The following is a 16,182-nucleotide window of genomic DNA, read 5'->3' on the forward strand; positions in this document are numbered from 1 at the left end:
AAACTGAACCAGCAGATTGCCTGGGTGAAAACTGCAGCTCAACTGCTTAACCAGCTGTGTTAACATTTGACAACATACTTACACCCTCTGTGTCTCAGTTTTCTCAACTGTAAAATAGGGATAGTAACAGCATCCACTCCATGCACGGTTAGTGTAAGGACTCAGTAAGTTACTTTGAGAGTACTTGCCCAGCATATAGTAAGTGCTCAGTACATGTCAGCTCTTATTATTATGTATGTTATCTCTTCTTTCATCTTTTTGCAAATATTAATTACAGGGGCTTTTTTCCTTGAAAATTCCTTTATGCTTCCTGCTTTGTCTCTGCTTTTTTTTTTTTTTTTTCCTGTTTGTTTTGGTCTCTCTCTCTCTTTTTTTTTTTCCATGAGGCTTTCCTCCAACATTTCAGGATCTTATAACAGTGAGAAATTCACATGATGATTTGATACTCTGGTGTTTACACTTGGCTTGTGCATAGGTGGGTTTCACCGTGGGTAATCTGGACATTTTGTTGTAGAGCCCCTGAGGGGTATGGGTCTTAGGGTGCTTAATCTCTTGCCTGGATTGTGGGGGCCTAAACCTGATAGCCAGAGTTCTTGACACTGAGCTGGGTAAGGAGCCCAGATGCTCCAGGGCACTCTGCTGGCTTTCCTACAGCCCACTGTGTTCCACACGTTGGCTTGTTCCCTCTGCTGAGCCTCGTATTCCTTAGCTAGAAGCATCTCTTCACAGATTGCACATCTGACCACATCTGGGTTGGGGTTGACAGTTGCCTAATTTTGCAGAGTACGAGAGGGGCTCTGGGAACTTATCGCTTCTTACATAGTCATTTAACAAATGCTTTTTTTTTTTTTTTAGCCCTGCCTGTACTCCCACTTCTGAAAGTATCACTGCTTACTATTCCTGGGCTTTTCTAGGCTTCAGGGGTACAGACCTGCTTGCTTCTGAACTTTTCTCATGGCAAGCTCTGTTTTTGCCCTTCTCTGACATGCTAAGTTCATTACCACTTATTCATCTACTCCCTCTAGAGCTAAAGTTTTGTGGCCTTTTTCCCCACTTTATTTTTCTTGACTCTTATGACCAAATGCCACCTTTGAAAAATCATCTTATTTGTGGATTTTCAGGGAGATGCAGAGATATGCAAGTGTGTTTGTCTGCCACTCTTCACAATTATACTTCTCAATGCGTTTCTCGTGATTCTGGGTTCTGCCTTTTTGGGCTATAAATAATGAGGGCTGCCATCCAGATAATTAATAAATGGGTTACCTTAGTCTAGAAGCTGCTGCTGCAAGTCATTGGTGAGGGATTTGAGCTATGAGTCTTGAGAGGGAATTTTTCTGATCGGCCGACAGACTCTCAGTGTGGCATCAGCAGTTTACGTGTGTAAACTGGTTAGCAAGGCTCAGGGGAACAGTGTGTTTTCCCATGAAGGTGATTCATGTCTGTGTGACCTTGGACAATTAAAACATCTGATGTCAGTTCTTTCCCTTGTGAAGAAAACACACCTCTGCTTCCATGTTTTGTGTTAGGCTTAGAAATTGTAAACTGTAATTGAAACTGAAAGTGGTGTCCAATTCTTTGTGACCCATGGACTGTAGCCTGCCAGGGTGTTCTGCCCATGAAATTCTCCAGGCAAGAATACTGGAGTGTGTTGCCGTGCCCTTCTCCAGGGGATCTTCCTGACCCAGAAATCAAACTCAGGCCTCCTGCATTGCAGGCAGATTCTTTACCCACTGAGCCACCAGGTAAAGCTCTGTATAATTGATGGGAAACATTATATTTTCATTGCTCCCCTTTCTTGGCTCCCAAACATATCAATCTGTGCACATTTATTTATTTATTTTACAACACAAATCACACTAGAATAAAAGGCCTATTTTTCTGTCCTTCTCCTATGTTAGACTGAGCGGCTTCTGGGCAGGCATATTGGTCATGATTTACTTAGCTTGGTATCATCAAGTCCTAGCCCTGGACATGGTATATAATAGCTGTTCACTAAAATGTTGACTGAATACAGAGAAGACAAAGCTATCTGACACCAGGATTGAACCTATAACCTTGACCTTCTTAGTTGGAACTTCTAACCGTATACATACAGCCTTAAGAGAACCCACTTTCATGACTGAGAAGACCCATTCTTTGCTGGCTCTGAGCAGCGGTAAGCTGCTTCACACTTCCTGCCTTGAATACCTGGGGGGCAGACCTGAAAAATGATCCTCCTGCTAAGCCTGACTCCACATCCTATTACCCATCCCTTGAGCCATATGTTTAGCAACTTATATTTAATAAATACAGCAGCAGAATCCGATTAGAGTGAGCCCAGTGATAGTTAAACTCGATTGCCAGGGAAATCGAGTTAGAATTCTGAATTGTTTTTATGTATTGCAATGGGCAACTGGAATGTCTGTTCCATATGGTGCAGACTCTGTCTGCGAATTGCACAGCCCATTCCCTGTCAGATGGTCCCATTTGGGGTCAGTGACGATGGCAGGAAATAGTGTGTAGAGGCAGGTGATCCCCAGGGGGGTCCATTAGATTTCAATTGTCTTCCCTCCATCACTGGCCCACTGTAGACCCACGGACTTTGGCACAGTTGTGCTTGCATCCTTACATTTCTAATTGGCACGCTGGTATTTACGACACTGGCTCCATCCAGGGCTTCAGAAAGGCAGAGACAATGATGGGGAGAGAACAAATGGCTCATATAAAGGTTAGTGGCGAGTGTTTCCATGTTTCCAGGGGCGGGGTGGGTTCTTTTATCTGCACCAATCCACCTGTTTCCAGCTGTCACCATTCTGAGGCACATCCACAAAGCTGACAAGTGCTCAGCCAGAGAGCAGGGGGTTGCCGGCTGCTTGGCCTCCAGAGTGATATTTTTTCCTTCTCTCACCACCCTCCCTGCCCCTAGAATGTACTCTCCTTCCTTCTTGAGGCTGCCTGCGGAGTTTGGCCCTCCTTTACCCTGGCAGGAGGAAGTGGCTTCCTCTCCCATCATTGAATGGAAATTATAGAAACTTCTTTAAAGATGTACTGCTTGGGCTGACCTGTTCAGATTTATTAATAAAGCAATTCTGTAGCTTCTGGGGGTGAAATGGCCTTCCAGGAGCCCGAGGTCACTCTTTGAAAAAAGGATTCCATTCAGATCTCAAGAAGGGATGCACACGCCTCTCAGTGCCCCTTGCTAAGGCTTTTGTGAATGCTTTTAGAGTCTATTACCAGGAGGCTGGCTTCTGCACATTACGAATATCAATCGAGTTCACATAGCCATTCTCCCTATCATAAAGGAGCATTCATAGAATATTCAGCAGCTTGGTGGAGACAATAAGTCTGTTTCCCTCCCTGGGCCCTTTCCCTTCCTTGTCAAGAGGAATCAGCTCAGTGAAGAGCATGGGCAGCCTAGCTTTAAGTAATTGTTCTGAAACCTGGCCTCTTGAGCCCTACAGCCACTTCACTTCTGTGTCTGTCACATGTCCTTTGTGGGTCCCTTCTTCTGTAAACAGTCTCCCATCTTGAAGTCATCTTGCTCTGTTTCTTGCTTTCTGTCCAAATGTTTTCCTAAGAATCCATAGCCAGGAGAACTCATATAGCGGCTGCTGGAATGTCATGGCCGATGACTCAGTGGCCAGGACACCAAGTCCTTTGTCCTTCACAAAAAGGCCAGACACCTTCCAGCTGGAGTGTACAAATGTCTTGAAGTCATAGCACGTCCTTATTTAAAAATAAAGTTAGGCCTCCTTGCTTGAGTGGTGAAGTCTTAATGGCCTACATAAGGCAAATGGCCATAAAGCAAAACGAGTGCTGCTTTATAGCCAACCATTCATGTGAAAGAGGTGTGTAAAATAATGCTAATAGTCATAACAACAAGTAGATATTAGGGAAGGAAGGCTGGAAACAGGGGCTATAATAAAACACATCTTTCCCATTATTGCAATTCTGTATGCAACTCCTACAAAACAAGAGGGAGGCATTTCCTTCCTGGGCTGGGGGACAACCATGCTGACCTTATCCCTTGTTTTTTGACTTGGTCCTTATTATGCACAGATGCACGGTGAGGATGAGAGGGTCATCTGGACTTAGATGAAAGGAAGAAGTGCATTGCTCTCCGCCATGTTTCTCTCTTGCACTACTACCAAAGATACCCCACCATAGTTGGACACAGTTATTATGCGAGGCCCAACAACCACTGAATAAGTCTTGGTTATTACAGAAGAGCCATCTCAGATGGACTCTTTTTTAAAAAATTTGTTTTAATGAAGTATAGTTGACTTACAATGTCATGTTTCTAGTGTACAGCAAAATGATTCAGTTATATATATATATATTCTTTTTCATATTCTTTTCATTGTTTTTTTCTTTATTTTTAGTTGAAGGGTAATTACAATATTATGTTGGTTTCTTCCATACATCAACATGGATCAGCCATAGGTATACATATATCCCCTTCCTCCCATCTCCCACCCCATCCCATCCATTTTGATTTATTACGGATACTGAATATATCAATAGTTCCCTGTGCTATAGAGTAGGACCTTGCTGTTTACACTCTCCTTTCTTTTTTTTTTATTGGAGTATAATTGCTTTACAGTGTTAGTTTCCACTGTACAGCAAAGTGAATCAGCCATATATATCCTCTCCCTCTTGGACCTCCCTCCCTCTCCCCTCCCACCCTACCATCTAGGTCAGCACAGAGCACCTCTTTCTTTACACATGGGTTTTTCTCTCTAGAGCAAAGCCTAGAGGCATTTCAATATGCTCTAGGGTATTGGGTTTATATTTGGGGCCCTATGCCATTGGCGAGAAGCTAAGCAAGGCAATATCCCATCAGGGAATCCTGATGGACCCTCCCTGCAAAGTTCTTTGGCAGCATCATCATCTAGTTTTATGTTTATAGCCCTCTTGGCATTCCTCTTTTATTGTCCCCAGCCTTTAGAAAGTCTTGTTTAAATACTCCCCCTGGTTTTAGCTGTGCTTTAGAGTTGGCAGGACAGTATCCTGGCTCATGTTTGGTCAGAAAATGAAATAGGAGCAGCTCTGTCCCCAGATGAGCAGTGGTGGCCCTGGTAATTAACAAAAGATTTCCCTTAGGCAGTGTTTTCCAAAGTGGGTTGCATATAATGTGAGTTCCGTTTGGATATTAATAAGCCTTATAGGGAAAAAGAGTTCCATGGTTAACCAGGTTTGGGGAATGCTGGGTAAAGCATTTTAAATGAGTTGACTCCTAGCAAGACTCCTCAAGACTTTTTCACTAGTTTCCTGTAGCTCCTGTAACTAAGTGCTTACACCTGGTGACTTTCATTTTCACAGTTCTGGAGCTCAGAAGTCTCAAGTCAGTACAACTGACCTGAAATCAAGGTGTTGGCAGGGCTGTGTCCTCCCCACAAGCTCTAAGAGAGAATCTTTTCCTTGCCTCTTTCAGCTCTGGTAGGTGACCATATTTTTTGACTTATGTCCACATCATTCCAATCTTCAACAATAGCATCTTCAAATCTCTCTCTTCTCCATCTTCACAGCATCTTCTTCTCTGTGTGTCTGTGTGTGTGTGTATTTAACCTCCCTTTGCTTCCCTCTTATGTGGATACATGTGATTGCATTTAGAGCCCACCTAGGATAAACTACTCTCTAGATCCTTAATTTAATCACATCTTTTGCCGTATTAAGTAATATTCACAGGCACCAGGGGTTTGGAAGTGAATATATCTTTTCACAGGGTCACCATTTAACACACTAAAGCCCAGACTACATTATAAGCAGTGTGCATCTCTAGGATGAGGCAAGTGTTGTGAAGAGTTTCTTAAACCTCTATGATAAAACAATCCTCTTTTCAGGAAATTTTTGTAGGATCAGTGTTCTGAAGAACACACTTTAAGAAATTTTACCAAGGAAAGATGACTCTTGGGGAAAAATGAAGGCCAATCCGCCCTGCTGCCCTTCTCCTTGTAGATCTAGGTTTTACTTTACTGAGGAAGATGGTGCTTTCCTTGCCTTAGGAGATGATATTATTGCACAGATAAAATATGAAAAAAATATCAGCAATTTCACAGGGACATCTAAGCCAAGTTCCACAGATGAAGTGTCTCTAGGGAATAGTTAAAATAGCATTGTATTTGGAGTTTCAAAACCTGGATTGGATTCCTGGTCCTCCTACATAAGAGCTAAATGATGCTGGGGAAGTAATTAAACTTTTCTAAGCCTTGGTTTTCTCATATATGAAATTGGGATAATAACCATAGCTGCCTTGTTGTAACATGTAACTGCTGTGTGTAAAAGCACTTTATTAAGTGTGAAAGTTTATATAATCTAACTAATTATTTCTATTCTCTGAGACCCAAAGTTGAAAAAAAAAAATCTCGTCCTATTGGTTGATGATAACGATGGTGGTGGGAGTAGATTTCTCCTGGTCTTCTCTGGAGGTCAGGTTGTTTTTACTCAGTGAGAGACCATAGAAACCTGCTTATACTTTCTTATCTACTGTTATATTTCCAAAACTTGGCATCTAGTGTATGCTCATATGGCATGAATGAACTCCCTTTGCCTGGATCACTACCCCTAGTGTCAGTTTTACACAATTGTGGAATGCTTGGATTGGAAAGGCCCTTGAGATGTCATCTAGAACAGTAGTTCCCCAGTGCTGATCTGGGAACTGTTAATGGATGGCTACATGAGAACCAGCTGGAAGTGCATTAAATACAGTTGGCAGGCACCACTCTGAGGATTCTGATTCAGTAGATCCAAGGTGGCACCCGGGAACCTGTACTTTTATTAAGTTCTGTGGGAGATGTGATATAGCTTGTCCGTATACTAATCAAGCCTTCCCACTATCTTCATATGGAATCACTCCTAAAGCATCACACTAAATAGTCTATTTCTTTTTAAAGATCTCCATGGAATTTTTGCAACTTCCTTTACTAGAGATGCTCTTTTTATCAAGTAGTCATATGAGTCAGCCACAGCTCAGTGCATCTTTATGATTCATGTATTCATTCATTTGTCCATTCATGCAGACATTTATTTTGCACCTACGATGTGCCTGGCACAGTGCTAATTTATTCCACTGTATTCCTTTTCAGAAGCTCCTTAGTCAATATGAAGCCCATGATTTAAAGTCTTGGATTTCTTCTTTTTTGACTTGAATAAGTAGAGACATAAGATGACTTGCCTTTCTGCTTCACTGTTTGCTTTTCTCTTTCCAGGGATTATCTTTAACGTAAGAAGGAAGCTTTTCTTCCCCTCAGTGGTGAAATCTTGAATGCCTCGGATTCATGGATCACACAGTTGGGAGGGGCCTCAAGAGACCAGTCCTCAAAAAGGTAAGGGAGCATCAGCCTCATTTTCCCATTCACAAATAAACTAAATAGAAGTCAGGAGCCCTAAATGATTTTCCCAGCATCAGAATCAAGAAGTGCAGGGCTTAGATCTCTCCCTTTTATTTCTTAAAATAATATTTATTCAGAACTTTTTATTCTAAAATAAAGTATGTGGAAGCAATATTCTCCCATTTAAAAAATAGTTCCTTTCATATATTCATCTAGCTGGCTTAGGGAATGGGCCTTCTTCAGGGTTCATAATTACTTATTGACACCTTCCGATATTCTCCCTGTTGGCTTATAAATAAATATCACATTCTCCCAGACTGAGCCAGCCAATGTCTATTACATGGTGGATGAGTGAAATGTTAGCTGAACTTTATTTTCCTGGGCTACAGCGGGGCCTCACATGTTTTTCATAGAGTCTCTCTAGCCCTAGAGGATGACAGTGCTTCCCCCAGCTCTGCCCCTCCTGTCTTCACTGTGTCTCTGTTCCAAGGATGCTCTGCTCACCTGTCACCAGCAGTCTCCAGCAGTGATGAGGCAGTAGGTCTCCAGGCAGTTCTAGAAGCTGTCAGGGGCTCTGCTAGAATAAGGCTGCAGCAGTTGGGAGCCCTGCTGTCCCTGTTCCTCTGGGTCCTTGATGGGAACATCATAGGGTTGAATGGTGCTGCCCTCCTGTGGCAAATCACACCCTTTGGGGAGCAAGGGAGTGGACCCATATCTCTGACCTGTGTGTCAGGAGATTGAGCTAATCAGAGAATTGATATTTCTCAGTTTAAACAAAGTCTGCCATATCTCATTGTGTTCTTGTTAAAAGAGTTTCTAGACAGAGTAGATTCTGTAAGCTGCCCTCCTTTGCTCAAATCCATCCAGAAGTCAACGGAGGGATGTGTAAGCACCAAAGGACTTGGGGCCATCAACTGTGGACTCAAATCCTGGGATAGATTATGGGGACAGGATTGTAATGGTCTTTGTAAAGGCAATGAGAAGTTTGAGATTTGCTGCATTGTCTGAGCCAAATATAATTAGATGCCTATTGGCCCCAGGAAAAGACAAGATACTTTACTTTGTGTGTGTGTGTGTGTACACCTAGCTAGCATATGGAAGAGACTCTTGATTAGATGAAGGTGGTATTCTCTTTTTCTTTCAATCTTTCTTTTAAATTACTGATATTTGTATATACTATTAGTATCATGAATTTTCACTCCATTTTCTGGAAATCTAATCATTAAGAATCCACCTGCAATACAGTAGCCACAGGAGATACAGGTTTGATCCCTGGGTTGGGAAGATCTCCTGGAGGAGGAAATGGCAACCCACTCCAGTATTCTTGCCTGGAGAATCCCATGGACAGAGAAGGCTGGTGGGCTACAGTCCATGGGGTCGCAAAGAGTCGGACACGACTGAAGCAACTTAAAATGCATGCAGTCATTCAAAATAGCCCCTTCATGCTGTTAGCAGTGAAATCTGAAGTTCAGAGAATCTAAAGAAATTAACTGAATGTCAACAAAGAGCACCATTTACGAAACATATAAAATTCCCATCTTTTCTCTCTCTCTCCTACTCCATCACTTCACCCGGTTTGTCCAAATCACTTGAAAGGGGATAAAACTGTTTTGTGTACAAATATACACAGCCTTGCTTTTCTTCCCTGACCCCAGCCCACTGTCATCTCCCACCACCTCCCTGATCCCAAGAGAGCCTAGATTAAGGAACTTTGGGCTCTTTGTAAATCTGTAAATTTGGGGCCAGCACAGCAGCAGACCAGTCCCTTGGTGTTTGTCTCCCAGAGCGTTCACAGAGCTATTTGCATATGTCCCGAGGGAGAAGCATCCAAGGAAGCCGCCAGGGTCAGCGGCCGCGGCCGCCCTTCTAGGATAACTGGAGTGGAAGGACATGTCTCATGGAGTCTTAGCTTTGGATTTATTCTGATGCCAGGAAATAGGGGGTGGAAGGCGAAAGTGTAGGGCAGAAGGAAGACAGATGACTGGTTAATGGGGGCTGAAGTGGCAGATTGAGAGAGAGCACAACACAATAGACAGAAGGATGGACTGATGGATTGGACCCGGAGATGTAAATAGGATAGTTTATCTAAGCTGTTCAGAGTCTCTCCTCCTTATCTATCCATCTATTTATCTATCTGTCGTAAGCACGGACCAGTAGGGGAACAGACAGATAACATGAGTAGGAGAGATTAGTGGCAGGCACAGGTGCCTCCTGGCACCCCAGACTTCGGGAGAGGGAAGGGGATTGGGGACCTGGAGGACAGATTCCAGACACCTCCCTGGAGGATCCCCACACCCCCTGTACCCCAAATAAGAAGACAACTAGCACCCAGACAGAGAGGGTTACTCAGGCATCTCAGCGACCACTCACCTTCTTCGTGCTCCAGACCTTTCCTCTAACAATCTGCACGTGTTCTGTTCTCAGACCCGGAAAGTGGGCAGCTGTCAATCTGAGGGGGGAGGCTGGGAGAGCACGGCTTGGTGCTAGTGTACATTTTTATCCCAAAGCCTTGCTTTAAATTCCAGTCAGACTTCCAGTCTTGCAACAACACCAGGGGAAAGGAAGAGCAGAAAAAAAAAGAGAAGGAACGCTAACTGGGCTCCGGCTGCTCCAGAAAGCTGTCAGCTGTCAGGGCTGCTTAACTGACAACCAGAGCCCTGGGAGCCCAGCCCCGGGAGAGGACAGGGCTGGCTGCCAACCAGTGGGCGGTGAGGAGGGGTGTGTTCTGTGGTCTGTGGTCAACCAGGGGAAGCCGGGGGCTCAGGGTATAAAGGTAGCTATGTGGAGGGGAGTCAGGCCCTCTCAGGACACCCTCTCTTTGCTGGAATAGGACAGGTGCCTCAGAACTAGGGAGGGTGAAAGTGAAGGAGGCAAGGGGGCAGAGGAAGTCGAGAGATTTCCAGAGCTCACTTAGGCACACAGGTGCAGGGACCCCACCTTTGATCCCTGTCACCTCAGCACTGAGTAACAGCCTTTGGGTTAGCTAGCAGTCACTACAGGGATGAGCTGGCCTTTCCCTTTTCTCATCCACACACATCAGCTTCCAGGATCCCTCTTTCTCCTCCTCCCTTTCTTTCTGCTGGACCCAAATTCCTAGGTTTGAAATTCCAGTGAATCTCAAGATCACCTTTCGCGAGCAGACTCTTGTGTCAATTGGGAAGACCTAGCTGGGCTCTGTTCCATTTCCCACTACATAATGACTCTGTGACCTTGATCCTAGTCCCCACTGCTTATTATGTGACCTTCATCATAGTCCCCAGTTTATTCACTGCGACCTTGATCCCAGTCTCCACCACTGATTTTGTGACCTTGGTCTCAGTCCCCACTACTGACTATGTGACCTTCATCCTAGTTCCCACTACCTACTTATGTGTGATTTTGAGCAAATAAGCCTTATCTCTAAGAGGGAGATAATCCTTAATCCACTGAGCAAACAAAATACACATACAGAGACATTGCATAAACTATAGGAGTCTTATATAAGACATTATTCTTCCCTGATTTATCTTTGTTTTTCCCTGACAGCCTCTGCCACAAAGACTTACACAGAGTAGGCACTCAATAATAGTAAAATGAGCAAATAAATAAGTGGATGAAGGGATGTAGGAGAGAAAGGTTTCTCTAAATTTGATTATGGAACGTCTGAATTTACAGCAAACCTAGACTTGGGAATTCTGGAATGGGACCTGGGAATCTGTACGTCAGCTGGTTGCACGGGTAGTCAGTATTTCAAACCTGGGAAATTTCTCCTCCAAATGGGAAAGTGGAGGATGTATAACAGGGTTTTGTGATTTTGTTGTTATTGCTGTTAAAGGGCATGGAACATCATTGTTGAATCCCCAGCACACAGCACAGTGCCTGAAAAACAACAGATTGACATTCAGGACAAAATTTTATTTCATGAGTATTACAATGTTTTGGTGGAAAGCAGGTTTCTGGAGTTTCAGTAATGATTGATGCAAAAAACTCAGCCTCTGTGTGCCAGTGCTAAATTGAATTTTGGAGACAGAGTTTTGGGCGATGCAGAAAAGAATAACTATTGCTTTGCCAGGCAAAGAGGGACATAGCGGGCTTGAGCCCTCAAAATTGTGCATCCCAACCCGAGAAGTTTGGTGAGGAGTTTTATAGCAGTGGGTCAAGGGCAGGACAGGGTTGCTGATAAATGTCAGGGTTGGTGCCGGGCATGAACTCCTTTGTCTAGCCTCAGGTGGTCTCCTGATGAGCTTCTGTAGTTCACAAGGTTATCACATTATACCATCTCTCTGGAATGAAACATTTCATCAAGTATTAACATCTTCTGTTTGTTGGGGGTATTAATTCTTCAGTCAGTTCAGTTCAGTCACTGAGTCGTGCCCAACTCTTTGTGAATCCCTGGACTGCAGCATGCCAGTCTTCCCTGTCCATCACCAACTCCCGGAACTTGCTCAAACTCATTTCCATCAAGTTGGTGATGTCATACAACCATCTCATCTTCTGTCATCCGCTTCTCCTCCTGCCTTAAATCTTTCCCAGCATCAGGGTCTTTTCCAGTGAGTCAGTTCTTCCCGTCAGGTGGCCAAAGTATTGGAGCTTCAGCTTCAGCTCCAATGAATATTCAGGACTAATGGACTGGTTTGATCTCCTTGCTATCCAAAGGACTCTCAAGAGTCTTCCCCAACACCACAGTTCAAAAGCATCAATTCTCCAGTGCTCAACTTTCTTTATAGTCCAACTCTCACATCCATACATGACTACTGGAAAAACCATAGCTTTGACCAGAGGACCTTTGTTGGCAAAGTAATGTCTCTGCTTTTTAATATGCTATCTAGGTTGGTCATAGCTTTTCTTCCAAGGCACAAATGTCTTTTAATTTCATGGCCACAATCACCATCCACAATGATTTTGGAGCCCAAGAAAATAAAATCTGTCACTGTTTCCATTGTTTCCCCATCTATTTACCATGAAGTGATGGGGCCAGATGCCACGATCTTCATTTTTTGAACGTTGAGTCTTAAAACAACTTTTTCACATTCCTCTTTCACTTTTATCAAGAGGCTCTTTAGTTCCTCTTCACTTTCTGCCATAAGGGTGGTGTCATCTGCATATCTGACGTTTTATCTCTCCTGGCAATCTTGATTCCAGCTTGTGCTTCATCCAGCCTGGCATTTCTCATGATGTACTCTGCATATAAGTTAAATAAGCAGGGTGGCGATATACAGCCTTGACGTACTTCTTTCCCAGTTTGGAACCAGTCCATTCTTCCATGTCCAGTTCTAACTGTTGCTTCTTCACCCACGTACAGATTTCTCAGGAGGCAGGTCAAATGGTCTGGTATTCTCATCTCTTGAAGAATTTTCCAGTTTGTTGTGATCTACACAAAGGCTTTGATGTAGTCAATAAAGCAGCAGCAGATGGTTTTCTGGAATTCTGTTGTTTTTTCTATGATCCAACGGATGTTGGCAATTTGATCTTTGCTTCCTCTGCCTTTCCTAAATCCAGCTTGAACATCTGGAAGTTCTTGGTTCACATAGTGTTGAAGCCTAGCTTGGGGAATTTTGAGCATTACTTTACTGGCATGTGAGATGAGGGCAATTGTGCCGTAGTCTGAATATTCTTTGGCATTGCCTTTCTTTGGGATTGGAATGAAAAGTGAACTTTTCCAGTCCTGTGGCCACTGCTGAGTTTTCCAAATTTGCTGGCATATTGAGTGCAGCACTCAGTATGCATCATCTTTCAGGATTTGAAATAGCTCAGCAGGAATTCCATCACCTTCACTAGGTTTGTTTGTAGTGATGATTCCTAAGGCCCACTTGACTTCACATTCCAGGATGTCTGGCTCTAGGTGAGTGATCACACCATCGTGGTTATCTGGGTCATGAAGATCTTTTTTGTATAGTTGTTCTGTGTATTCTTGCCACCTCGTCTTAACATCTTCTGTTTCTGTTAGGTCCATACCATTTCTGTCCTTTATTGTGTTTATCTTTGCATTAAATGTTCCCTTGGTATCTAATTTTCTTAAAGAGAGCCTTAGTCTTTCCCATTCTATTGTTTTCCTCTATTTCTTTGCACTGATCACTTAGGAAGGCTTTCTTATCTCTCCTTGCTATTCTTTGGAACTCTGCATTCAGATGGGTATTCGTTCCTTTTCTCCTTTGCCTTTTGCTTCTCTTCTTTTCTCAGCTATTTGTAAGGCCTCCTTAGACAACCATTTTTCCTTTCTGCATTTCCTTTTCTTGGGGATAGTTTTGATCACCGCCTCCTGTACAATGTCACAAACCTCGGTCCATAGTTCTTCAGGCACTCTGTCTATCAGATCTAATCCCTTGAATCTGTTTGTCACTTCCACTGTATAATAGAAAGGGATTTGATTTAGGTCATACCTGAATGGTCTGACCTACTTTCTCCAGTTTCAGTCTGAATTTTGCAATAAGGAGCTCATGATCTGAGCCACAGTCAGCTCCCAGTCTTGTTTTTGCTGACTGTATAGAGCTTGTCCATCTTCGGCTGCAAAGAATATGATCAATCTGATTTCTCTGAGTTCCTCAGAAAAGCTCAAAGACAATGTTATGTGTATCACTTGAGGTGGAACTAGGACCCTGCCCCAAGGCTGCACTGTTGTTTCTTGGCTGCTCCTCCCTTGTCTCTGCATCACCTCCTTTTCCTGATTAACAACTGTTTGAATCTGCCCTTTGGAACTCAGGAAAGGTCTTAGATGCTGGCATCTATTCCCTGCCACAAGAGATAGGGGACACAGAAAGAATTCTGTTTCCAGGACCCTGTGTCACATTGAAAGATGATTTTAAGACATTGCTACAGTGCAGCAATAGACTTACATAGGGACGTTACTCCAAGAGGGAGAATATCCAATAAGAGGGTGCAGGGCTGGCTAGGCTGAGGCCAGCTGGGTATCTGGGGCAACAGGGTTAAGGAGGCGCTCCTCTTAGATTTGTAGAAGAACCCGTTTAAATTTTGTGCTATAGGGGCCCCGCCTCCCTTACCCTAGGTCTGGCCCTGTGGTAAGGAGAAGGGTTAGAGAAGGTTTCTGGAAGGAGTCATTAAGTCTGAAAAAATGAACAGGAAGTAGTCTTGCAAGGGTCTCTTAGGGAGAAAGTTATTTCAGGCAGAAGGAAGAATATAAACAAAGCAGAGGCACTAGAAACATTATGATGTGAGTGAAGAATGACCCCCCTCGTTGAGGTAGCAGAAGCATAAAATTAAAGGTGGAGGATGAGGAGACACGAGACAGCTGAGAAACAGAACATAGTGGGGTCTTGTCAGTCTTGGTGATGACCTTGGGGTTTATGCCACTGGCTGTGGAAGCAGGAGAATAACATGTTCTGTTTGTGCTTCAAACAGAACATTCTGGTCAACTTCTGTGCCATCCAATTCATAGATATTATGCACCACAAATGTAAGCCACGTGTATAAACTTAAGTTTGTTAGTGGCCACATTTAAAAAGGGAGAGGAAAAGAAACTACTTTGAATATTTTATTTGACTTGACATACTCAAATATAATCATTATAACCATTTCAGCATGTAATCAATATTAAACATACTTATATATGCCTTTTTATTGTACCAAGACCTCAAAATCCAGTGTGTAATTCATGCTTATAGCACATCTCAATTCTGAAGAACCACATTTCCAGTGCTTGGTAGCTGGCTAGTGGCTACAAGGCTACAATATTGAATAATGCATGTCTCAAGGATGGACTCCAGATGCTAAAAAACTGAAGCAGGCTTTTACAAGGTTTGGGGGAAGATGATAGGTTTCTAATCCAGGGTGTTGCTAATGGAAATTGAGAGAAGGTGATAGATTGTCCAGTGACTTAGCTTCTCCTAGCTTCTTTTTTCGTGAAATCAGGATACAGCATTTACCTTCCTGGATGATGCAAAGAATCTTTGAGATGATGTATATAAAGCACCAAGCTTCCCAGGTAGCGCTAGTGGTAAAGAATCTGCCTACTAATACAGAAGATGCAAGAGAGGCAGTTTCGATCCCTGGGCTGGAAAGATCCCCTGGAGGAGGAAATGGCAACCCACTCTAGTATTCTTGCCTGGAAAATCCCATGGGCAGCGGAACCTGGTGGGCTACAGTCTCTGAGGCCACAAAGAGTCAGACATGACTGAGCAGCTGAGCACGTATAAAGCACCAGCCCAAGCAGACAGGGAAAATAGGTTCAGCCATCATTCTCCCTACAACCCAAGCTGTTTGCTCTCTCAGAAATAAGAATTGACATCTGACTTGGATAAGGTGGGGTTTTAAAGCACCGGAATGGTGCAGTAACATGCATAGGCTGCGGTCCCTAAAATAAATGATGGCACAGTAACCCCACTGCACCTTCAAAGATGTCTCCCTTGATATCACCCAAGTGAAGGGAAGTTTGTTCCTGACTGTCATGGAAAGGCTGGAAGAGTACATGAAGCCAATCCAGGATAGGCAGAAAAGTGGAATGGCTGACATTCTGGGCAGCAGCCACTCCGACTATCAGCAGCCAGCAGTTGGCAGCAGCTCCAGGTGATTGAGAACTGAACAGCTTAACTGGAAGAGTACGAACCCTGTGGAGTGTCAGCCTGGCATGGCTAAGTGCAAGAGTGTTTCCCTGCAGCCCACTTTCCTTGCCTTAGGTTGATAAACGTGTATTTTCTTGGGGAATACCCCCAGCCAAAACCCTGTGAACAGATCTATGTTCCTTGGAATTATTTAAAAAAAAAAAAAAACCCTTTCCAGGTAGATGCAAGATACAGCCCTCCAGACATAGTTTATTACATTGAAGAAAGGTGTGGGGAGTAGGATGGAGAGAAGATAGGTCATTCTGTGCTCCATGAGAACTCCATCTGCACGTGGGGTGTCCAAAGAATAAGACAGGGGCTACACATAAATCTCAGCT

At 43.6% G+C, this 16,182-nt stretch overlaps 1 long non-coding RNA gene across 5 annotated transcripts in view; it reads left to right on the forward strand.

The window, feature by feature from the left end:
- Positions 1-16,182, forward strand: part of LOC145507395 (uncharacterized) — a 721,493-nt gene that overhangs the window by 643,663 nt on the left and 61,648 nt on the right. For 3 of the 5 annotated variants that reach the window (XR_014054810.1, XR_014054815.1, XR_014054818.1), the window contains one exon: positions 7,188-7,304. This is a non-coding gene — a long non-coding RNA (uncharacterized LOC145507395). Of the gene's footprint in view, positions 1-5,301; positions 5,419-7,187; positions 7,305-16,182 lie in introns of all 5 variants that reach the window. The other 2 variants (XR_014054819.1, XR_014054823.1) reach the window with 1 other exon arrangement.

This window comes from Giraffa tippelskirchi, chromosome 5 (assembly GCF_054371585.1).
Source record: "Giraffa tippelskirchi isolate mGirTip1 chromosome 5, T2T-mGirTip1v1.2.pri, whole genome shotgun sequence".
NCBI classification, from domain to species: domain Eukaryota; kingdom Metazoa; phylum Chordata; class Mammalia; order Artiodactyla; family Giraffidae; genus Giraffa; species Giraffa tippelskirchi.